Genomic DNA, 24,913 nt, shown 5'->3' on the forward strand with positions numbered 1-24,913 from the left:
GCATAAGTTTTAAGACAAACAAAAACCAAGACTTTGACACCAACAAACCAGCTTTACAAGAAATGTTAAAGGGACTTCTCTAAGTGAAAAAAAAAAAAAAAAGCCACTACTAGAAACATGACAATTATGAAAGGAAAAAACCCTTCAGTAAAGGCAAATATACCAGTGAAGTTATTAGTAAACTTTCCATACACAAAGCTAGTAAGAAGTTTAAAAGACAAATTAAATTTAGTAAAATTTTAGTAAAAAATTAAAAATAGTAAAATTATCTATACCTACAATAAGCTGTTAAGAAATACACAATTAGATATAAAATATGATGTCAACAGTAATCATGAAGGAGAGTACAAAAGCAGTCTTGTTAAAATGGATTTGAAATTAAGAGATAAGCAACTTAAAAAATAATGTATATATACATACACTATTATACAGAAACCTCATGGTAACCACAAACCAAAAATACATAATAGATATACCAACACAAAAGAAAAAGGAATCTAAACATAACACTAAAAATAGTCATGGGATCACAAGAAAACAAAAGAAGGAAGAAAAGAGAACTATAAATGTGATACACTGCATTAACAAAATGAATAAAAACCATATGACCATCTCAACTGATGCAGAGAAAGCTTTTGACAAAATTCAACATCCATTTATAACAAAAACTCTCCAGAAGGTGGGTATAAAAGGAACATATGTCAACATATTATAACAAAGATCATACATGATAAGTCCACAATTAATATCATACTCAACGGTTAAAAGTTGAAAGCATTTCTTCTAAGACCAGGAATAAGACAAGGATGCCCATTCTCACCACTTTTACTCAATATAAAATTGTAAGTGGAGAAGGAAATGGCAACCCACTCCAGTACTCTTGCCTGGAGAATCCCATGGAGGGAGGAGCCTGGTAGGCTACAGTCCATGGGGTCGCAAAGAGTCGGACACGACAGAGCGACTTCACTTTCACTTTCAGGTGTTAATCAAAAAAGAAAAAAAAAAAGAAATGTAAGTCCTAGTTACAGCATTTGGACAAGAAAAAAAATAAGAGCAACCTAAATTGGGAAGGAATAGGTAAAATTCTCACTGTGTGCTGATGAAATAATACTATATATTATACTACATAAAATAGTAATAATACTATTTATTCATAGAAAATTCTAAAGACACTACCCAAAAACTATTTTGGTAAAGTTGCAGGATATAAAATTAATATGCAGAAATCTGTTGCATGTCTATATACTAACAATGAACTAAAAGACAAATTAAGGAAAAGATCCCATTTATCATTGAAACCAAAATAATAAAATATCTAGGAATAAATCTGCCTAAGGAGGTAAAAAAAGCTTATACTTGGAAAACTATAAGACATGATGAAAGAAATTGAACATGATGCAAATAGATAAAAAGATATACTGTGTTTGTGGGTTGGAAGAAATAATATTGTTAATATGATCATACTACCCAAGGTAATCTGTAGATTTGATGCAATCTTTATCAAAATACTAGTGGCATTTTTCATAGAACTAGAACCAATAGTTTTAAAATATGTATGGAAATGCAGAAGACCCCAAAAAGCCAAAACAACACTGAAAAAGAACAGAGCTGGAGGTATCATGCACACTGTTTTCAGACTACACTACAAAGCTACAATAATTTAAATAATACGTTACTGTTAGTCACTTAGTCATGCCCAACTCTTTGAGACCCCATGGACTGCAGCTCACCAGGTTCCTCTGTCCATGAGATTTTCCAGGCGAGGATACTGGAGTGGGTCGCCATTTCCTTCTCCAGGGGATCTTCCCAACCCAGGGATCGAATCCAGGTCTCTTGCACTGCAGGCAGATTCTTTATCAACTGAGCTAATTATATGTTACTGACACAAAAATAGGAACACTGATCAATGGAACAGAGTAAAGAGCTCAGTAATTAGCTTATGCTTGTGCTTAGCCACTCAGTCATGTCTGACTCTTTGTGACCCCATGGACTGTAGCCTGCCAGACTTCTCTGTTCATAGGAATTCTCCAGACAAGAATACTGAAGTGGGTTGCCATGCCCTCCTTCAGGGGATCTTCTCAAACCAGGGATTGAATTTAGGTCTCCCACATTGCAGGCGGATTCTTTACTGTCTGAGTCACCAGAGAAGTCCAAGCCTATGCTTATATGGTCAATTAATCTAAGAAAAAAAATATGAATATACAATGGAGAAAAGACAGTGTCTTCATTAAGTGCAGTTGGAAAACTGAACAGCCACATGTAAAAGAATAAAATTAGAACATTTTATTGTTCTATAAACAAAAATAAACTCAAAGTGGATTAGATACCAAAATGTAAGACCTGAAAACGTAAAATTCCAAGAAGAAAACATAGGCAAAATAGTCTGACATAAATCACAGCAATATTTTTTTGGATCTATCGCCTCAGGCAAAGGAAATAAAAGCAAAAATAAACAACTGGACCCTAATTAAACTTAAAGGTTTTTGCATAGAAAAGGAAACCATCAACACAATGAAAATATAATTTGCTGATTGGGAAAAGATATTTGCAAATGATATAACCAATAAGGGTTAATATCTAAAATATATAAACAGTTCATACAACTCAACAGAAAACAACCAACCTCATTGAAAACTGGGCAGAAGACCCAGGTAGACCTTTTTTTCAAAGACATACAGATGGCCAGCAGGCATATGACAAGATGCTCAACACTGCTAATCATCCGGGAAATGCATTTCAAAACCACGATGAGATATTGCCTCACACCTGTCAGAATGACTATTAATGAAAGAGCACAAACAAATGTTGGAGAGGATGTGGAGAATATGAACATTTGCATATTGTTGGTAGGAATGTAAGATGATGTAGCCACTGTGGAAATCAGTATGAAGGTTCCTTAAAACAGTAAAAATAGAACTACCATATGATCCAGCAGCTCCACTCCTGGGTGTATAACCGAGAAACAAAAACACTACTTTGAAAAGTTACATGCACTCTCATGTTCATAGCAGACTTATTTACAATAGCCAAAACATGGATACAACCTAAGTACCCATTAATAGATGAATGGATAAAGAAGATGTGTACATTTCTACAATGAACTACCACTCAGCCATAAAAAAGAATAAGATTTTGCCATTTGGAACAACATGGAAAAATATAGTGTGTTAGGTTTAGTGAAATGTGTCAGTTAGAGAAAGACAATACTATATCACTTATGTGGAATCTAAAAAACAAAATTGACTAGGTAATGTAACAAAAAGGAAACAGACACACAGAGAACAAATTAGTGGTTACCAGGGGGGATAGAGAAGGGGGGAGGCACAGGATTGGGTTAGCATTATTAAGAAGTACAAACTTTTATGTATACAATAAACACATGACAGTACAGAAAAGGAATATAGCCAATATTTCATTTTAACTATAGTGGAGTATAACCTTTAAAAGTTGTGAATCACTATGTTGTACACCTGATGCTTACTAGCTGTACTGGAAATACATTGAATAAAACCAATGTATCATAATATCAAGTGATAAATTTCAGCAAATGGTAGAGAATTAAAATTTCCTACAATTATTTGGATAATTTCAAGTATTCCAAATCAACTATAACTCAATTTTTAAAAAATGCTTTATGTGGCCTGAAAAGCCTAAACTATTTACTATCTGATCCTTTACAGATTAAGTTTGCTAACCCCTGCACTCCAGGATCTGTCACACACTGTTCATGTAAGGAGCCATACTTGAGGGCAATTTGGAACTACTTAGTCAAACTAAGTACACGGACACTGTGTAAGCCAGGATATATGCTCTGACAAAAGTAAGTACAAAAGGGTTTTATTATTTTCAATGTTGTTAAAGGTGATTGGGATGTGCATCACAGGTAAAAAGAACCTTAAATAGAAGACCTTTATCTCAGTACCATTTATGTAAACTAAAAATACATGAGGACAAAACAACAAAAACAGAAAAAAAAAAAAAAAAAAAACATTTTATAAGTACACTTAGACATTGGGTTTCCCAGCTGGCACCAGTGGTAAAGAATCCACCTGTCAATGTAGGAGATGTAAGAGATGCAGATCGATCCCTGGGTCAAGAAGATCCCCTGGAGTAGGAAATGGCAACCCACTCCAGTATTCTTGCCCAGAAAATTCCATGGACAGAGGAGCCTTGCAGACTATAGTCCTTGAGGCCACAAAGAGTCAGACACAACTGAGCATAAGCACAGACTTAAACATTAAAAGATGAGAACAATTTCTTGGGGGGTTGAGAAATGCAAATAGGTAAAAATAAACAAGTATGGGCCTTGCAAGCAGCAATGATGTCAACATGCCATCAATGAGAAGTATGAATAACTCAATCCTCCACAATAGATGCAGTTAAGAAAAAAATGTTCTTTAAATAAGGTGAATTCATTTTCTGTGTAACATCTACCAACTCTTTGGTCCCAGTTATATTCTCTATCACACAAAACAAGTACAATCTTTCTTCCATACATGCCAATGACAATTCTCACATACACAGTTCTAGCACCTAGATGAATTTCCAAGTATGACTACCAGAAATGAATCTAGTATAGGTGAATCATCATGTAGTTGAAACAAACTACTGATTTCCTTCCAGACACTACACTTCTCTCAAAGATGTCTAACCTGGAATAAGCAGTAGGGATCATGTATTCTAACTCTTCCCTAACATGTTTCACACTGAACACTGTACTAGATACACAGCACTTTGCAAATGTGCTTTGGTTAACTGATTGTACACAAGCATACGGCTCTCCGGTGCATACAACTGAATAATAAATCAGCATAGGCTTAGTTTCTTATACTAATGTATCTGGAACTGAACATCTATCATAATCTCAAGTGATAAATTCCAACAGTAAAGAATTAAAATTTCCTACAAGTAGTGAAATTCAAAGCTCTAGTCAATGAACTTAAATGGGGTCAAGTGTGTAGTATTTGAGATAAAATGAATTAACTATTTTTTGTTGGTTTGGAGGTTTGACACAGTGTTGATGAATGTCAAGTACATATGAAGGAATATATTTGGTTGATTCACTTATTTTAGTTATAAAAATAACTATGCTGTTCTTCTGATGCCACAGTTATTTATCATTTCTCTTTTAATTCAAATCCATCTAAAATGGTAAAGTCAATATGACTGATAACCACAGACATGTGGATAAACAAAAATTTAATTAAAAAAAACATTTTAATCTTTAAAGCTGAAAAGAATCTATGCCAAAGAATATCTCTACAGATTGTATTTTGGATTATGTACTTCTAGTGCTGAATTATATGAATATTTTTAGAACACTTGAATGAAGGAAAAGTAGAAAACTCAAAGAATATTCAAGGTCTTACTGAACTTGTTTAGAGATATTAGTTTTTATTCTCATCAGAGCATTCCATACTAGAAACATTTTTTTTTACCTCCTTCCAATTCAGAACACTCTGAAACAGAGCATAAGCTTTCAGTGTATCTCTCTAAAATTGAAAGTTTGCTTATGAATCTTAAGAATACATTTTTCAGGCTCTGAAAGTGAATATACCATAACTTCTTACTGTATATCTGCCTGAAAACTTTCCCAGAAACTAAGCATGCTTGGATAAGGTTTATTTACATATCTGCAAGTCAACAGGGACACAAAGCACTTTCACAAGGAAAGGAAAAATATGAAGTATAGCAGAAACAGATGTGACTCTTCAAATTTCAAGAAGTCCTATGAGCATCTGATAATCCATTTTGCTGTCTCTTCATTGCCAATAGGCTTATTTATCCCAACTTCCACAGTCTGATTTTTAAGCACTCTTAATTATAAAGTGCTGTTGCAATTAGCTCACTAAAGAACACAAGGCAAATTGAAGAATTATAATTCATTTTCTAAAGACTCGGGAAGATAGGAAGTCAGGAAGGGGACTCACGAACTTTTACTAGGATACTCTTTGGGAGTTGGTAGAAGTCAAGAAACTGAACTGATATTCACTTCTGATTGTAAAATATGATTATATTTCTTTTATGCAATTTTAATTTCTCTCATACATAATGCCTGAAGAGGAAGGAAGCAGTTAATTTGGGGAGATGTATCGTTTTTATTTGAGCCCAAATTATGAAACTGGTTACATGCAAAACTGTGATAAGCAAGCCTTTCACTGCAATAGAAATTTGATTTGAATGCCAATAAGCCTAGTATTAGACACAGCAGAATACTTACTAGACAAAGTATCATTGGGGAAATCAATTTTTTCTTTCCTGATATACTCATCAAAGCTATAGGTACTAATTGGTTGCCTACAAATATCCACTCCTCCCTCTTTTCCCTTGCAAAGTCACAATTTATTTCATGTTTCCACTCCTTCCCCACATGACTCAGAAGCTTAGCCTCAGGCATAAACCTTGATCAATTCATAGGAACAACCATGTGGTCCTATATTCTCATTGCCAGTGTTTGGTTTAAGGGTAATCACTAATTGTGGCCAATGAGACATAAGTGAAGATTTGTTGGGAGCTTCTGAGGAATATTCCCTTATTCCTCAGAAGACACCAATGGCATGGCCCCATTTCTCCCTCTGGACATTGTCATATCTGCATGAGATATGTGAAACTGCTGCTGCTGCCTTGTGACTACAAGGGCAATAGTAGTCACAAAAGACAGGGAGGCATGGCGTGCTGCAGTCCATGGGTCAGTCGGATACGACTGAACTGAATTCACACCTTAGACGGAAGATTTAATGTCCATTAAAAAAAAGCGTGCAATATAAAAAGAGGAATGAGAATAAGAATAATATCTTAAAGAAACCAAACAATATCCTTTTTTTTATTTTATCAAAAGAAATGAAAAGAGAAATTGAACACATATACAGAAGGTAGAACAAAAAACTCCAAGTGATAAAATAATAATTACAATAATAATAGCAAATTCTATACAGTTCTTATAATGTGTCAGTCACTGTTTTGAGCACTTTACATGTATAAATCCATTTTCTCTTTCAAACAATCTATAAGATGGACATTATTACCTTCCCATATGAGAAAAATGAGTCACAGAGAGCGTATGTGACTTGTCCAAACCTAGTAAATAGTGAAGCTAGATTTAGAACGCAGGCAGTTTAGCTTCAGAGTAAATGCTTATATAAATACTATACTACCTTCTTAGAGAAAAGGAAATAAAAGGTAAAGAACTATACAATAATTATAGGATCAGTTCAAGAAGTCTGACAATTTCTAGCAAGAAAGAATGGAAAATTAGGAGAAATTAAACCAATAACTAGCATTTACCTCCAATTTTATATAGAAAAAGTACAACACTGACCTGTCAAATAAAACATAACCTCCTTATTTTTTCAGGAAACAGACAGAAGAACTACAACAAATTGTGAAGGTATGTGTAGCAGCCCCCAAATTCAATACTTCCCTTAGAAATGACTTATAAAAGTAAACAAAGTGCTCATGTCCTTTTTCTCCCCCTTACTTTGTAAGGCAACAAGATTTCTCATGGCGACCTTCCATCTCTGAAGGTCTCTGTTAATTTCTCTCCTAAACCTTATAGGAAAGGTTTAAAATTCTTTCCTCTTCATGCAGGCAAACTACAACTGAGTTCATGCTTGAAAAAAGATTAAAAAACAGACTTGCAGCATTAGCTGTAAAGTCAGGCTTGGGTAAAATAACCCCAACAATGGTAAAATGGAAATGCCATTGAAGAGTACAGCAAAGATTGTAAATAGGCACCAAGTGATTTAAAAGCCCTAGCTCTAGGACTTCCCTGGTGGTCCAGAGGTTAAGACTTCACCTTCCAATGCAGGGGGTGTGGGTTCAATCCCTGGTAGGGGAACTAAGATCCCACATGCCTTGCGGCCAAAAAAACACAACATACAACAGAAGCAATATTGTAACAAACTCAATAAAGACTTTAAAAAATAATAAAAATAAAAGCATTGGCTCTAGTGCTCCTATAATAGTACCAGTAATATAGTAATATCTCAACAAATATGTAATTAATGAATGACTCTTTTGTTACAATGTTAGAGATAACAAGAGCTTTCTTTATACACAATTTGTTTAAAAATATTTCCTTTTCTTACCTGTCATAGACTGAGATATGTCCATGCTGCCCTGTGGGTGAAAAAAAAAATCCTTTAATAAAGAGTCCCTCAAGAAATTTTAAGTGACGGTCTCTAAATGATTTGTCAAGTACAAATGGTGGTGTTATATAATTATATATCTGTTATAATCCAAATCTTTGAAAAAAATGGGAACAAATCAATCATTTAATAGGTGCTTTGCCATATCCTATTGCTCTTTGTCTCTACACATAAAACCAAATCAAGGTCCAGTTCTCAATTTTAATATGATAGTAGCCTGAGGACACCACCATTTATATGTCCACTTAATTTCTGGTTATTAGAATATATAAATCATAGACACACTAAAATTATTCTATAAAACATAAACTACAACCTTCTATTCAAAAGTTATTCTGTCTTTGCTTTGTTGAAAACTGATTTATCATCCATCCATCTACATATTTATCTATACCTACCTACCTATTTTATTATTTTAGCTCAATGGAGTTAAGAGAGTATTACTAACTTTGGAATAGAAACTTGCAGTTTATTTTACAGAATAGCTTCATGGACAATTTAATAGGAGAAAATACCATTTCCACAGAATGAATTGGACTCTCTAAAGTTATAAGAACCTATGAAAATCATGGTATTCTAGCCACCACAACACCATCCAAGGTCTTAACACAGACATACTTAAATTCTTGCTCATATCTTATTAAGTAGGATTCTCAACCTACTTAAAACAGTGGTCTTCATTTTCTTATTGTTTTTGTGCTCTCATCTTGACATGTGTATATAGCAGAAAGATCTCTCTTTATTTTCTCAATAACAAATGGTAGAAAAAATAACTGTTAAAATAGAAATCTGGCTAGGATTCCACTAGAACAACAGGGTCCAAGAATGTTATTACTGATCTTTTGACTACGCGTTCAACCATGACCCACAGGATTTTATTGATGTCTTTGATGTTGCAAAATATTGCAGTGTTGTGTGGTAGTCAGGAGGTGGGAGAAGGATGGTGTATATGGTTGGTCTTTCTTTCCTCCTTAATAGAGCACAGAGGTTTTCATACTTGGTTTATGTGAGAATCTTCATTTCTAAAGCTTTCTAGGTGATTCTGATGGCTAATGAGGCCTTAGAAAGAATGGGATGGAATATCAGATAAAAGCATTAACTTTGAAGTCACATAGATTTACATTCAGAATTTAACTATTCCTTACCAGTCTGCCTCAGGAAGATAATGCTTACCTTGTAGTATTATTTGAGGAGAAACTGAATTAATAGATGTACATCTACATAGTCTATTATCTTACAATAATGACCAATCTAGAATGGAGACTATTTGTGAATTCAAACAACAAAACCTAGAAAATACAGAAAAAAATAACATGTTAAATCTTTTGATATACACAGCCCTAGATGACAGTAATGCTTCCCTATTCCCCCACCCTGGCTTTATTTACACCCCTAACACACATATAGCCTCTCAATGGCTGCAAAGGTAACTTTTCAGCATGAGGGAAACTCTATCAATGTTGATTTAGAACTTCGTTGGGGCACTTCAGTATCTTACACATAAGCCTTGGTGCAAGTCACACGTTACTCTTTTCAAAGGGAAAGATTCATTTCTATTATTTCAGAGATGTCACATATCACAAGAGTAACCCAGAAAAGAAATTGATCTCGGGAAATGCAATTTCAGTGGAAAAATCTGGACCAGGAAGACTGTAGCAAGGTCCTAAAATGTGCCTGGCTCTCAGGAAATCATTATCACATAAAGCAAATGCTGATAATCTGCTTTATTTATAAAGGACTGACCAGGTTGAAATTGTCAAGCAAGTGACACCTGTTGCTCACCACCAGGAGCAGCAGTCTCAGGATGTCAACTCATTGCATGGTGTGTAGGTGTCAGGGTCAAGAAACAAGAATGACATAGGCACTGGACGGAAAAATGCTTCACTTATATGGAGAAGAGCCATAGCAAGATCAACTTCAAAGTGAGTGTTGGTCTCCCCTGGTCAGCGGGGTCAGTCTAATCCCACAGCCAAAGATAGAAGGTTTACACAAACTCCTTTTGTCTTGAAAAGGAAGGATGCTGTCCCTCCCCTTAAAAGATATAGCAGTGGGCTGGCCAGGCATAACAAATAAATTCATATCAAGCCTGAAATAGGAAATGGGGAAAAATATTCCCAAATAAAGAGATATGTCCAACTTATGGTTAAGACTTCTTTATCTCCTTGCAAAAAAATGTTCCAGGCCAAAGGCCTGAATATTCGGTAACTGTCTTTCCCAATAGGAATGTATCTGTAAATTTCCTATATATACACTTACCAAGTACTCAACTCAGATGCTTACTCTTCTATGGTAATAAACTGAATACTGTAAAGCTTTGACTAGGCAGAAAGACTTTAAAATGTTTTATACTTAACTAAGGATTGAGATAACATGACTCTTCCATGGTTGAAAAACTTTCCATGTCTTCCTGATATTAAACTCTTCTGCTCTTGTCTCAAAGAAAGAGAAATAAAAGGATCTCTCTTTCTTGAAAAAGCTAACCTCTTCCCCAGAGCTCATTATCCCATCCTACCAGAATATTCTCTGATAACTCATATCATCAGCTGTCCATTTTTCTCTCCTCTATCTTCAATTTTCATATTCCATGCAAGCTTGCCCTCTACCTACAAGCACTTTGAAGCAGATCAAGTCTATGCCCCTAACAAAAAGCTATTCCCTTAACTTTACTCCCCTTTATTTCTCCCTTTCTAGTTATCCTTCTTTCAGAGAAGCTCTCTCTCTCTCTAGCTATCCTTCAAAACCATTTTACTGACATCTTGATGCCACGCCAATGAAACAACCCTCTCAAAGATCAGTAATATCCCTTAATAATAGTCTTCTGTGGTTTCTTCTTCCATTTGTCTCCTCTTTAAGCTCTGTGACACCCTTATCTCCTGTTTCTCCTTCTAATTTAAATTTTTCCTCAATCTCTTTAACTGGATCCTTTTAAACCTATTTCCATTCTTTAAGCGTCTCTCACAAAACATTTTGGGTGTTAAAAAAATTAAATTTTTTAAAAATTAAGCATCTCTAAAAATTCTATTATTGCTTGGTTCTGTGTTCTGCTTGGGATTCCCAGGTGGCTCAGTGGTAAAACGTCTGACTACAATGCAGGAGTACAAGAGACTTGGATTCGATCCCTGTGTTGGGAAGGTCCCCTGGAGGAGGAAATGGCAACCCACTCCAGTATGCTTGCCTGGAGAGAGGAGCCTGGCAGGCTACAGTCCATGGGGTCACAAAGAATCAGACACAACTGAGCTTGCATGCACGTGTTCTGCTTGGCCTATATTCTCTGCCTCATAACATGACCTACTTCTATAATTTTAATAACTCTGTCTCCAGCCCCAATCTTACCCCTGAATTCCACAATTTAATTTCCAGGTAATTGCTCTGTAACTCCTCATGATTGGCTAAAAAAAATCACACCATGTCCAATCTAGTATCACTTTTCTCTACTCCTTTACCTGCTCCTGAACTGTGTTTCTTAGATCAGGCCAATAGCATCATGCTGTGCTAAGTCACTTCAGTCATGTCCGACTCTCTGCCCCGCTATGGACTGTGCTCTACCAGGCTCTTCTGTCCATGGGATTTTCTAGGCAAGAATACTGGAGTGGGTTGCCATTTCCTTCTCCATGGGATCTTCCCAACCCAGGGATCAAACCCTCATCTCTTATGACTCCTGTATTGGTAGGTGGGTTCTTTACCACTAGAGCCACCTCGGAAGCTTCACCATGATCTTAGTTACTCTAGTCAAAGAGGCTAAAAATCAACTTCTCCCTCAGTCATAAAGTATTATTTACTTTATTTTCAAAATAACTGGTATTTATCTTCTACTCTAACCCAATGGAATTGTGTTAATAGAGGTGTAGACATATACAGGAAATCCAGAAGTCCCCACACACCTTAGAGAAGGGTTACAGAACTCCTGAAGAAGCCAAAGTTGTGGGGTCTGGATAAGATGATGCATAGGATAGAGACTTCATGACTGGAAATGTTGACAAGTAACACTTCAGCAGGCACCATCCAAGGCTCACTAGTGACTGGACATGATAAGGAGAATTTTCATTAAGATGTCAAAGAAGACTCAGAAGACAGAATGGAAAGTTGCATTTTCTTCCCCATGCCAAAAGAACACATACACTTTCCTGTGCATCCAGACACTGTCCTAAGAAGGAAGAGAAGAAAAAGACATCCCTTGAAATAGAAGATATATACTTACAGGCAAGCTTCATATTGAATTGGCTTGATATTTACAAGAGTTTAGATAGCCTTTGACCAAGTTCAAGTTTCCTATCAGCAGGCGTGGGGACTTGAGATCAAATGCAATCATAAAATCAGGGCAATTTCAATTCTTTGAAAATGTTATGTTGTATAGATTTTTTACTCTATTATTCCATGGGTATTCTCTGTGGTCTGGCCCCAACTTTTCTTTATACCTTTAAGATAATATTTCCCTTCATGTGTTTTTTAGGTTCTAGCTAAATTAAATTACTCACCATGAAATTTCATTCCTCCAATGACTTTACTCATGGTATTCACTCAACCTCAAATGTTCTCTCTACTTCCTTCACCCATGAAAATATGACTCACACTTCAAAACTCAGCTTGCTTATCAGTTCTTGCACAGAGCCTTCCCAGTTGCCCCAGGCCTGGCCCCAATTGTGAGTAATTGCTCCTGCTTCCACCATACCAACCACATTCTGAATCTCTCTCTGATTGAAAAATTTCTGCAAGCCTCTGCTGAACTCACTGAAGCTCCTCTGCCTTAACATGCTTAGTAATACTTCATTAAATATTGAAGCTCATAAAAGGTCTCAAATTATCATTCTCAATATCAGTGATCACAAACAAGGTTGTAGCTGTTGAAGATGTGGAAGATTACTCAGTCATAAAATGAATAAAATAATTCCATTTGCAGTAATATGGGTGGATTTACAGATTATCATACTAAGTGAAGTCAGAGAAAGACAAACATCATATGATATCACTTACATGTGGAATCTAAAAAAATGATACAAAGGAACTTATTTACAAAATGTAAACAGACTCACAGACTTTGAAAACAAGTTTATGGTTGCCCAAGGTGAAAGCTATGGGAGGGGGTAAATTAGGAGTTTGGGTTTAACATATACACTTTACTATAGATAAAATTGGAGAAGGAAATGGCAACCCACTCCAGTATTCTTGCCTGGAAAATTCCATGGACAGAGGAGCCTGGTGGGCTACAGTCCATGGGGTCACAAAGGGTCGTTCACAACTGGGCACATCAGCACGTATATAAAATAGATAATGAACAAGAACCTACTGTATAGCACAGGGAACTCTACTGAATATCCTATAATAACTTATATGGGAAATGAATCTGAAAAAGAATAGATATATGAGTATGTACTACTGAATCACTTTGCTGTACTCCTGAAACACAGCATTATAAATCAACTGTACTTAAATATTAAATAAAAATTACAAAGAAAATGTGGAGGATTTTTCTGACTTATTATTGGAGACATTTTACTAAAGAGTGCTTTAATAAATACCTGATTTTTTTCCAGCTTTACTATAGTTGATAAAATCATAAAATATTTAAGGTATACAACATGATGATTTGATACATGTATTTATTGTGAAAAAGATCCCCTCAGTTGAATTAACACCTTTATAGCCTCACAGATTTACTTAAAAAAAAAAAAACTGACATTTTAAAGTCACTTGCTTCTGTAAATGAGATATCTTTTCTAGAGCTACCATTTGTCTTCAGGAGATATTCTGGAGCCTGTTATCGAATCTATTAGATAATGTGAGAGAAGAAATAATGTACTTTACCCTGTCACACCACAGAAAAACTACATTTGAATGCATGAGGGTTCATTTGGAGACCAGGAAATGTTCACTAGGTCTACACTCTGCTTTGGCTTAGATTTAATTGCCTGGGCTAAATCAAAGGGTATTGAGTTAATTTAGGTGAGCTAACCCCTGAAAAATCTGAGTATTTCCATAGTTGCCACTAGAGGGCTCAGTAGGAGCATTGGTACTGGCTATCCCGGAAAGGTGCTGGGAGACCGTCACAACCAGGAAGAGATTTTGGTGATGCTGACCAGCATCCTGTAGATGCAATCAATGGACATAGGATATTGGCCATCTGTACATAGAGGAAGGCAACCTCGGAAATGCCAAACATCATTCTAAGAAGACACACGATGGGCCCAACACCTTAGAAGTTATGTCAGAAGAAAGATCTTATGACATTGAGAACAGTCAATGGACAGGATATCTGGAGCTCTACATAGAGGAAAAATGTATTAAGGGACACCAATCAGAAGATAAAGCATTGATCTAACAAAAATCTTTCTACCTGGAAGCCACCAGACCTTCTTATCCCCCAGAGTGAGTCACCCCACGGGGTAAAGGGATCAGTCACCCAATTTGTTTTGTGTACCTTGGGGAGGAGGGTGTAAAATGATATAATGGGCTTCCTGTCACTAAATTCTTTTAAAATTTATAGCTGACAGATACTAGTCACTTTTTTCTCTTGGTTTTGGAGCCAGTATTATTCCTGGTCAGGGTGAATAGAAGGGTGTTTTAAACCACTACTTCAGGAATTCATGATCATGTCAATCTAGTTATTGATACCACTCTAAATTGGCACTCTAATTCTGTTGCCTTATTCTCAAAACCCCCTGTTCCTTCCCATTTCTATTTTTTCTTTTTTTGCCAATTATCCTAGGAATTTCTTACTTGAATTCAACCTTCAAAACTTTTTCCCTGCCACCTCTTCCTGGATATTTCCAACAGTGGCTTTACTTTCTCCTCTATGATTGTTGTTTATACCTCTGAGATTGTGATCATAATTGCCTGCCACTCCCTAAAGTTCTCCTTACTGTCCTAGATCTGCCCTCTTCCTTCCTCTGTAGTGTTTTCTTACTTTACAAATCCCAGGTTATCACTATTACTAGCTATTTAGAAAAGTTACATTAGGTAGCTAGAATAATGGTTATTTGTGGATCTATAATCTTGTTTAGTAAGATCGCATAATCATCTAAATCCTCAAAATTGGGTATCATAGTGCTAAATAAAAAATTATTCATGACACTTGTTAAAAATGGTAAGGCAGATTTTTATTGGGGGGGCTACTATGATGGGGTTTTTACAGCAGAGGAGAGAGATTGAGATCACCTCCTACAAGGGCAAGTAGGAATTGATAGACAAAGAGTGGGGGGGGTGGGGAGTCAGTGGACGAAAAATTAATGAGAGGAAACCTCTGAGGTAGGAGGATTTTGGTTCAACTGACAAGAAAAGATTTTTGCCGAAGTTTGACCGGTATGATAACATATTGAGGATGGGAGAATGAGGAATTTGCTCTGTCAAGCTTGGGTGAATTTCATTAAACTGACCCAGCAGGGTTTTTCCCAGTACTGAAATAAATAGGCCAAGGACAAAGTTCAAAGGTGAGGCTTTGTCATAAAGAGGCCTCAGAGGAGTCTACCCAAACTTTGTTCAAAGGATACAGTCTTTTTCTGTAGCCAAGCCAAGAAAGACAACCTGCATTACACTCTGGGTCCAGACAGCCTATGGCCCAGGAAGAAAGTTACAATAGCTTCTGCATTTCTTTCTTAAAATCAACAATCTCTGGAACCTGCCAGGGCAGAATTAGGCAAGAATTAGAAAAACAGACATATTTAATCCACGCAGTTGTGCACTATTCGCCAAACCTAGTTCTAAAATAAATCCACAAAAGTATTCTTTAATTTTGTATACTTGTGGTTAGCATAGTAGTTTTCTATCAACTATATCTAGCTTCCCATATCTGTCTCTAATTTTATGAAGCCAAAATCATTCTTCTGAAAACATGAACTTAGTCCTAATTGCTCCTTCATGTATTTTCTTATTTAAGTGAACCTTGGGTCAAAGATGGAAGTCAGTTTTTTCTTAGAGAACCATTTAGGAAATATAATGCTGCTAAATTTCTGCAACAAAAAAGGGAGTTGTCAGTTCTCTGAAGTCACACTTTAAAGCTTATAAAATGCAAAACAACTGTGTATCTCCTCTACTCCCACCACCCTACCACCAACAGAATCTCAATGGAGATTACAAATGTAAATTTCGCCAGTTGCTATTTCCCTTAGAGATTAATCCCCATCTGTAAAACTTGTTAAATGAATCTGTGTATTTAACTGGGGAATCACTCTTGAGAAATAATAAACTGTGCACATATTTCTAGAATGTAAGAATTCATTCAGTAAACATTTATTGAAGCTTTATAGTGTGCCAGACACTGCTCTAAGTAACACAGACACATAGGCAAAAGGCATAATGCCTCCCCTCAAGAAACATGTTGTTTAGTGTCTGGGACAGGGTCGGGGACAGGCAAACGAACAGTTAAAATACAATGCAATTAGCTCTAAAATCAAACCATTCACCATGGAGGAATTCTTCCACTTAAGTCTTGGGAATGAGATAATATTGTATAGTTTTAAGAACTTTTCAGAAAAATACATCTGGGTTCAAATCTCAGCTCTATCTAACATTGTCTAACATGGTGATTTTAGGCAAATTTTCCATCAAAGCCTCAGTTTCCCTATCTGTGAAATGGGGATAATAACAATTCCAGATTTACTAATGTGTTCTCTTGATGCTAGAGGAAAACACAGTATGTGTTCAAATAATGTTAGCCTTTATTACCATATTATTAAACTGGGATAGGCTTTTCAGAGGAGGTGGCACTAATTGAGTGGAGCAAGATTTATCAACCTCATCACTTTTGGTCTTTTAAGTCAAATAATTCTTTGTTGTGGGGGGCTGATTTATGCTTTGAAAAATGTTTAGCACCATCCATGGCTTCTCTCTACCCACTCCTCCAGTAACAACCCCTCTTCCAAGTTGCAACAGCTCATGGACTATAGTCCATGGTGTTCTCCAGGCAAGAATACTGGAATGGGTAGCCATTCCCTTCTCCAGGGGATCTTCCCAATCCAGGGATCAAACCCAGGTCTCCCGCATTGCAGGCAGATTGTTTACCAGCTGAACCACAAGGGAAGCCCATAAACTGTCTCTAGACATGGTCAAACATGTCCTGGAGGCAAATAGCACACATGTTTGATAACCACACAGATATAATATTCTGATAATGAAACTATTACAAAAACAACACTGACACTATTTATGAGAATGGATTTTAAGGAGGTAAAACTGGAAGAAGAAAGGCCAGTTATGAAGAAACATTCTGATTTCTTTTTTCCTCATCTTTTCATCAGCAACTTCTGTCAGCTCCAACTCTAAAATATATCTGAAATCTATTTCTTACCATTCCAGTTTCTATCATTCTAGTCATCTTTCACCTGGACACCCGCATTAGCTTCCTGTCCAATCTCCCCACATCTATACTTTCTCCTCTATACTAGCCTGTTCCCTACACAGAAACAAAAATATATAGCAGATCACAATAATACCTTGATTTGTATTTCCATTAAACCTAGACTAGAAATTACAAGCTCAGTACCACAGCCCAAAAGGGCCTATGTGATCTTATCTGGGCTTCTAACTTCATGTCCTCTCACTTTTCTCTACTAAGCTTCTGTCACAGTGACCCTTTTGTTCTACGTGGAAATCATTAACGTCATTCTTCATTCAGGGTTACACTTGTTTCTTTCAAAAGAGTTCTTCCTCCATTCACTTGACTGCTTCCTTGTCATCATTCAGATTTCCATTCAAATTACATTTCCTAGTAAGTGTCCCATCTGGCAACTCTGTCTGAAATACACACACACATGCTCACCCAATCCTGATTCTCTTGCATTACTTTCTTAATGTGAGTATATGCCAAGTTGCTTCAGTCGTATGCAACTCTTTGCAACTCTCTAGGCTGTAGCCCACCAGACTCCTCTGTCCATGTGATTCTCAAGGCAAGAATACTGGAGTGTGCTGCCATTCCATTCTCCAGGGGATTGTCCCAACCCAGGGATTGAACCCCCGTCTCCTGTGTCTCCTGCATTAGCAAGGTAACGCTTTACCACTGAGCCACACTGGGGAAGCCCCTGCTTTCTTAATAACACTTGTCAAACATTCTATTATTTATTCACTTGTTTATTGTCTTCCAGTAGAAAGTAAATCTGATGAGAATGGGGATTAGTCTGTTTATTATTATACTGCCAGCACTTAAAACAGTGGCTGGCACATAGTAGGCTGTCAGTAAATATTTTTTTGAATAAATATCTTCATAATATAGGAATGAAATGATGCGGGACAGAACTAAGGCAGTGAAAATGGGAAAAGAAAAAGAAACTATATTAACATGGTAGAAGAAACAGGAAATCTGGTGAGTAATTGGATAAAAGGTATACTAATAGACAAGAATTAGGGGTAACTTCTAGATTTTTGTCTTCAGCAAATAGATGAATCGCAGCAGATAATAAGAAAGGGAACATGTGATGATGAAAAGGTTTGGAGGGAAAGTTTTAAGAAATTGAGTCAATATACTTAGTTCAGTTGTGTAGATGTTATGATAGGTAATTTTGAAGACCAAGTGACATTTTCACAATGAAAGGAAACATGTGGGAATCATCCACTTACTGTGATACGTGAAGCCATAGTAACTGATGAGATCACCCAAAGAAAGTGCGCAGAGTAAAAGAAAATTTAAGTCTATAGTCAACCTAGACAGCATATTAAAAAGCAGAGATATTACTTTGTCAACAAAGATCCATCTAGTCAAAGCTATGGTTTTTCCAGTAGTCATGTATGGATGTGGGAGTTGGTCTATAAAGAAAGCTGAGCACCAAAAAAGTGATGCTTTTGAAGTGTGGTGTTGGAGAAGACTCTTGAGAGTCCCTTCAACAGCAAGGAGATCCAACCAGTCCATCCTAAAGGAAATCAGTCTTGAATATTCATCGGAAAGACTGAAGCTGAAGATGAAAGTTCAATACTTTGGCCACCTGATTCGAAGAACAGACTCATTGGAAAAGACTCTGATGCTAGGAAAGATTGAAGGCAGAAGGAGAAGCGGATGACAGAGGATGAGATGGCTGAATGGCATCACCAACTCAATGGACATGAGTTTGAGTAAGCTCTGGGAGTTGGTGATGGACAGAGAAGCCTGGCATGCTGCAGCCCATGGGGTTGTAAAGAGTCAGACATGACTGAGTGACTGAACTGAACTGAACTAGTATATGGCAAAGCTAACATGTAAGATTTATATTGAGAGGCAGGAAGGCATATCACAGAGGAGATAAAAAGTGAAACTTTTCAAAAGGTAGGAGAGTTTGACATCAAAATGTCAAGGGAGAAGAGTTTCATGGACTGTAACACAGCAATGAAGAAGCCACCTTGGCAAGAACAGTCAGTGGAGTTCAGGAGATATAACCCAAACAGAAGTAATGGAAAAAAAATTAGAGATGAAAACAGATATGTTAGAGTAGACTATACATATTAGAAGGCTGTCATCCAAGGGAAGAAGGGACAGAATAATAGGAATTTTTAAAAATGAGAGCAGCTTGAATATGTATATGTATATATACTAAAAAACCAGAATGGAAATGGAGTAGCTACATTTAATAAATATTAAAATATATTAAGAGTAGAGATCCCTGAAACTATGAGGACTAGAATCCAGAAAAGAGGTAAATGGATTAGTGACAAGAAAATGTTCTCCTCAATTTTAAGGATAGGCACAGCTTTAGAGAAACTCTATACAGTCAGCAAAAACAAGACAGAGAGTTGACTGTGGCTCAGATCATGAACTCCTTATTGCACAATTCAAATTTAAATTGCAGAAAGTAGGGAAAACCACTAGACCATCCAGGTATGATCTAAATCAAATTCCTTATGATTATACAGTGGAAGTGACAAATAGATTTAAGGGATTAGTTCTGACAGACAGAGTACCTGAAGAACTATGAACAGAGGTTTCTGACAATGTACAGGAGGCAGTGAATAAAACTATCCTCAAGAAAAAGAAATGCAAAAAGACAGAATGATTGTCTGAGGAGGCCTTACAAATAGCTGAGAAAGGAAGAGAAATGAAAAGCAAAGGAGAAAAGATACATCCATCTGAATGCAGAGTTCCAAAGGATAGCATGGAGAGATAAGAAAGCCTTCCTAAGTGAACAATGCAAAGAAATAAAGAAAACAATAGAATGGGAAAGACTAGAGATCTCTTCAAGAAAATTGGAGCTATCAAGGGAATATTTCGTGCAAAGATGGGCACAATATGTGCCAGAAATGATATGGACCTAACAGAAGAAGAAGACATTAAGAAGTGGCAGCAAGAATACACAGAACTATACAAAAAAGATTTTAATGACACAGACAACCATGATGCTGTGATCACTCACCTAGAGCCAGACATCCTGGAATGTGAAAATCAAGTGGGCCTTAGGAGGCATCACTACAAACAAAGTTAGTGGAGGTGATGGAATTCCAGCTGAGTTATTTCAAATCCTAAAAGATGATGCTGCCAAAGTGCTGCACTCAATATGCCAGCGAATTTGGAAAACTCAGCAGTGGCCAGAGGACTGGAAAAGATCAGTTTTCTTTCTAATCCCAAAGAAAGGCAATGCCAAAGAACGCTCAAACTACTGCACCATTGCTCTCATCTCACATGCCAGCAAAGAGATCCTCAAAATTCCCCAAGCTAGGCTTAAATAGTATGTGATCTGAGAACTTCCAGATATTCAAACTGGATTTAGAAAAGGCAGAGGAACCAGAGATCAAATTGCCAACATCCATTGGATCATAGAGAAAAGCAAGAGAATTTCAGAAATACATCTACTTCTGCTTTATTGACTACACCAAACCCTTTGACTATGTAGATTACAACAAACTGTGAAACATTCTTAAAGAGATGGGAATACCAGACCACCTGACCTGCCTCCCGAGAAATCTGTATGCAGGTCAAGAAGCAACAGTTAGAACTGGACATGGAGCAACAGACTAGTTCCAAATTGAGAAAGGAGTATGACAAGGCTGAATTTTGTCACCCTACTTATTTAACTTAGATGCAGAATACATCATGAGAAACGCTGGGCTGGAAGAAGCACAAGCTGGAATCAAGATTGCCGGGGGAAATATCAATAAACTCAGATATGCAGATGATGCCATCCTTATGGCAGGAAGTGAAGAGGAACTAAAGAGACTCTTGATGAAAGTCAAAGAGGACAGTGAAAAAGTTGGCTTAGAACTCAACATTCAAAAAACTAAGATCATGGCATCTGGTCCCATCATTTCATGGCAGATAGATGGGGAAACAATGGAAAGAGTGATGGACTTTATTTTCTTGGACTCCAAAATCACTGCAGATGGTGACTGCAGCCACGAAATTCAAAGACACTTGCTCCTTGAAAGAAAAGCTATGACACATCTAGATAGCATATTAAAAAGCAGAGACATTACTTTGCCGATAAAGATCTGTCTAGTCAAAGCTTTGGTTCTTCCAGTAGTCATGTTTGGATATGGGCTGCTGCTGCTGCTAAGTCACTTCAGTCGTGTCTGACCCTGTGCAACCCCATAGACAGCAGCCTACCAGGCTCCTCCGCCCATGGGATTTTCCAGGCAAGAATACTGGAGTGGGTTGCCATTTCTTTCTCCAATGGATGTGGGAGTTGGACCAAAAAGAAAGCTGAGCACTGAAGAAATGATGCTTTTGAACTGTATTGTTGGTGAAGACTCATGAGAGTCCCTTGGACAGCAAGAAGATCCAACCAGTCCATCCTGAAGGAGATCAATCCTGAATATTCACTGGAAGGACTGATACTGAAGCTGAAACCCCAATACTTTGGCCACCTGATGCAAAGAGCTGACTCATTAGAGAAGACCCTGATGCTGGGGAAGATTGAGGGCAGGAGAATAGAACAACAGAGGATGAGATGATTGGATGCCATCACCTACTGGATGAACATCAGTTTGAGCAGCCTCCAGGAACTGGTGATTTACAGGGAAGCCTGGAGTGCTGCAGTCCATGGGTTCTCAAAGAGTTGAACACGACTGAGCAACTGAAGTGAACTGAAGAGCTTTACATTATGTAGATCAGGGGTAAATGGGATAGAAAGTTCTGAGAGATCCAAAGGCCTGGCTACTAAGACTAGAAGAAACAAGAGAAGTAATCATAGCTGACATTTATTGACCTCTGACACTTACTGAGTCACATATATTTTCTCTGTGATGTAGGAGACATGGTCACCAGCTAGAAAGGAGGTAGTTGAGGACAGTGGTGAAAATGTGAAACACCTTTGGTGGAAGATAGGGACAAATTTCTTCCATGTATCAAAGACATATAAGAGGGATATTCTGCTAACCCCTTTGCTTATTTGCTCTTTAAAAACATCTGGAGACATATACAGAAAGTGGACAAGTCAATTAAACTCTTCTGAGTCTTAGATGTTCTTCTACGTAAAATGAAGGGTTTAGACTTGCTGGCCTAACTCTAAGGTTTTTCACACATCTGCCATTCTATGACTTTGTTCTGTTGTCTCTAAACCAGAGGTCTTTATAAGACAGAGGACTTGATCATGTTTTGCTTCAGTTGTGAGACACTGGGACAGCATCAAACTCATAGTGAAGAGGAAGGAGCAGGAAACAGGCTATAAGGCTCTGTGAGGAAATAGAGGCTGGAGGGAGGAGTATGTTAAAGTTACAACACAAAAGGGGCAAAACAATCTTGGGTGTAACCTGTATTAGTGATACTTAGGAATTATTTGATATAGTGGTTGTGGTATGGCAGCAGTAATTTCAAAGTAGTGGTGATTTTTAGAATCAGATGGGTTTCCTTACCATAGTTCTAAGTTTAGAACATGATATACTAGTCTGGGAACACAAAACGCTAGACACAGTCTGTAAAAAGGAAAGTGAAAGTCTCTCAGTCGTGTCCAACTCTTTGCAACCCCGTGGACTATAGAATTCTGCAGGCCAGAATACTGGAGTGAGTAGCCTTTCCCTTCTCCAGTCAGTGATCAAACCCAGGCCTTCCGCATTGCAGGCAGATTCTTTACCAGCTGAGCCACCAGGAAAGCCCAAGAATACTGGAGTGGATAGCCTATCCCTTCTCCAGGAGATCTTCCCGACCCAGGAATCGAATTGGGGTCTCCTGCATTGCAGGCGGATTCTTTACCAATTGAGCTATCAGGGAAGCCCACCTAAAAGGAAGGGGTCAGCCAAAGAGACAATGATTAACAATAGAACTCTAATCTAACAAGAGAAATTACAGATCAAATGAGAGAACCAAGGCAGTGTCCAAGATTTCACAAATCTGTTCAGTAGGCAGGTAGAAGCTCAGGTTTTCTTAGATAAGCTCTACCAGATTTTAAGCTGCAAGACCAATTCCATTTCCCACTTGCTAAGGACATAAAACTCCCATGGTCCAGCCAGTCTTAGTGAGGACATCCTCATCTTTGTATTTTAAAAAATACCTCTATATTATCCAGTCTCTGTCTCCAGTTTTATTCTTTCTTACTTCCCAGAGTGAACTCCTTGCTGCATTCAGGCAGATGTGTTCACTGGCCATTGAGTGCTTACACCTCTGTCTGCATAATTGCTCATATAATCATATTTTGAAGGCTCTCCATCATCTTTTCCATCTATCTGAAGCCCATGCATCCTTCAAGGCCCAATTCAATGCCATCTATATCCTTTATTACTCACCATCTGATGTCATTCCATATATCTACACTCTTTTAGTAATTACTGCCTTCACCAAATTGTTATTTAAAAGAGGATTTCACCTTGAAACTATTATTTCACCTTGAAACTTATTTCTATCTGGTTCACCTTACTGTGTGCTATGAATAGAGAAGATACCCAATGTTTGATGAATTAGTGCAAATCTTTACATACACACTGAGAAGAGCCAAAAGAAGGAAAAAAAAAAAAAGGATTAGTCTCAATGATGTACAAATTTTGTGACAAATCTTGTACATTCTCTTTTTTTAAAAACTTTCAGTTTCTTTTGTCAACTTGGAAGGCCTTCAAATGAATCGTTCAGGATATTAGAAGAAGGGAGAACACAGCACTTTGCTAAACAAACTATACACATTTCAATACTTTTTTTAGAAAACATGCCCTGGAAAAGGACCAGAGTGCCTTACAGTGTGAATAAAAGGTGAGAGAAGAGTAGAAAACAAATATTTTAGGTAATAAATCATGAGTAGTGAACTACTTTCATACAGACTAGAATTACTAAATCCCCATCCTCTTAGAAGATGTGTTTTTCAGTGCAGTTAAAGGAATACACATTTGAAGAATGACCTGAGCAGAACCACTATCTTTAGAGTTTCTCTCACCACCACCAAATTTCATTTTAAACTTTTAGATATTAATGTGTAGCTGACATTTTAACTTTGGCATAAAGCTGTAAAGAAATGAGTTCATTTTTAAATGGGTAATATGATGAATGGTGCTATGGTTTATGAATCTAAAACATGACAAATGCCACCACATTCTAGAAAATAACCCTTCTATTATTATTGTATTTCATCTTCCAAAATGCTATCCAAAGTGCTAAAAGAAGGACCACAAATGCTAAATGGAAGGAATTCCTAAGGATAATGTAATCAATGTGATCAATAATTCCAAAAGATAGGTGCTCCATTAAAAAACTTGTCTCTGATAGGACTTTATTTCAAGGTGATTGTAATTCTACTTAGCTATAATGTTAAATGGAGAGTGAGCAACTTTCAAATTCTGAAACTGCCTCCATCATCAAAGAAAGTTGAAACTGGAAGTCAGTCACCCTGTGGTGAGTGGTCAATTCTTATAACTTCAGGACTACATTGATTTGGTATGAAATATTGCTGTTAAGTCAT

At 37.0% G+C, this 24,913-nt stretch overlaps 1 long non-coding RNA gene across 2 annotated transcripts in view; it reads right to left on the bottom strand.

The window, feature by feature from the left end:
* The window catches only part of LOC136153491 (uncharacterized), a 301,004-nt gene that overhangs the window by 250,821 nt on the left and 25,270 nt on the right, over nt 1-24,913 (bottom strand). For both annotated transcript variants that reach the window (XR_010660410.1, XR_010660409.1), the window contains exon 2: nt 8,088-8,118. This is a non-coding gene — a long non-coding RNA (uncharacterized lncRNA). The remainder of the gene's footprint in view (nt 1-8,087; nt 8,119-24,913) is intronic.

The sequence above is a fragment of the Muntiacus reevesi genome, chromosome X, assembly GCF_963930625.1.
Source record: "Muntiacus reevesi chromosome X, mMunRee1.1, whole genome shotgun sequence".
In the NCBI taxonomy this organism is placed as follows: domain Eukaryota; kingdom Metazoa; phylum Chordata; class Mammalia; order Artiodactyla; family Cervidae; genus Muntiacus; species Muntiacus reevesi.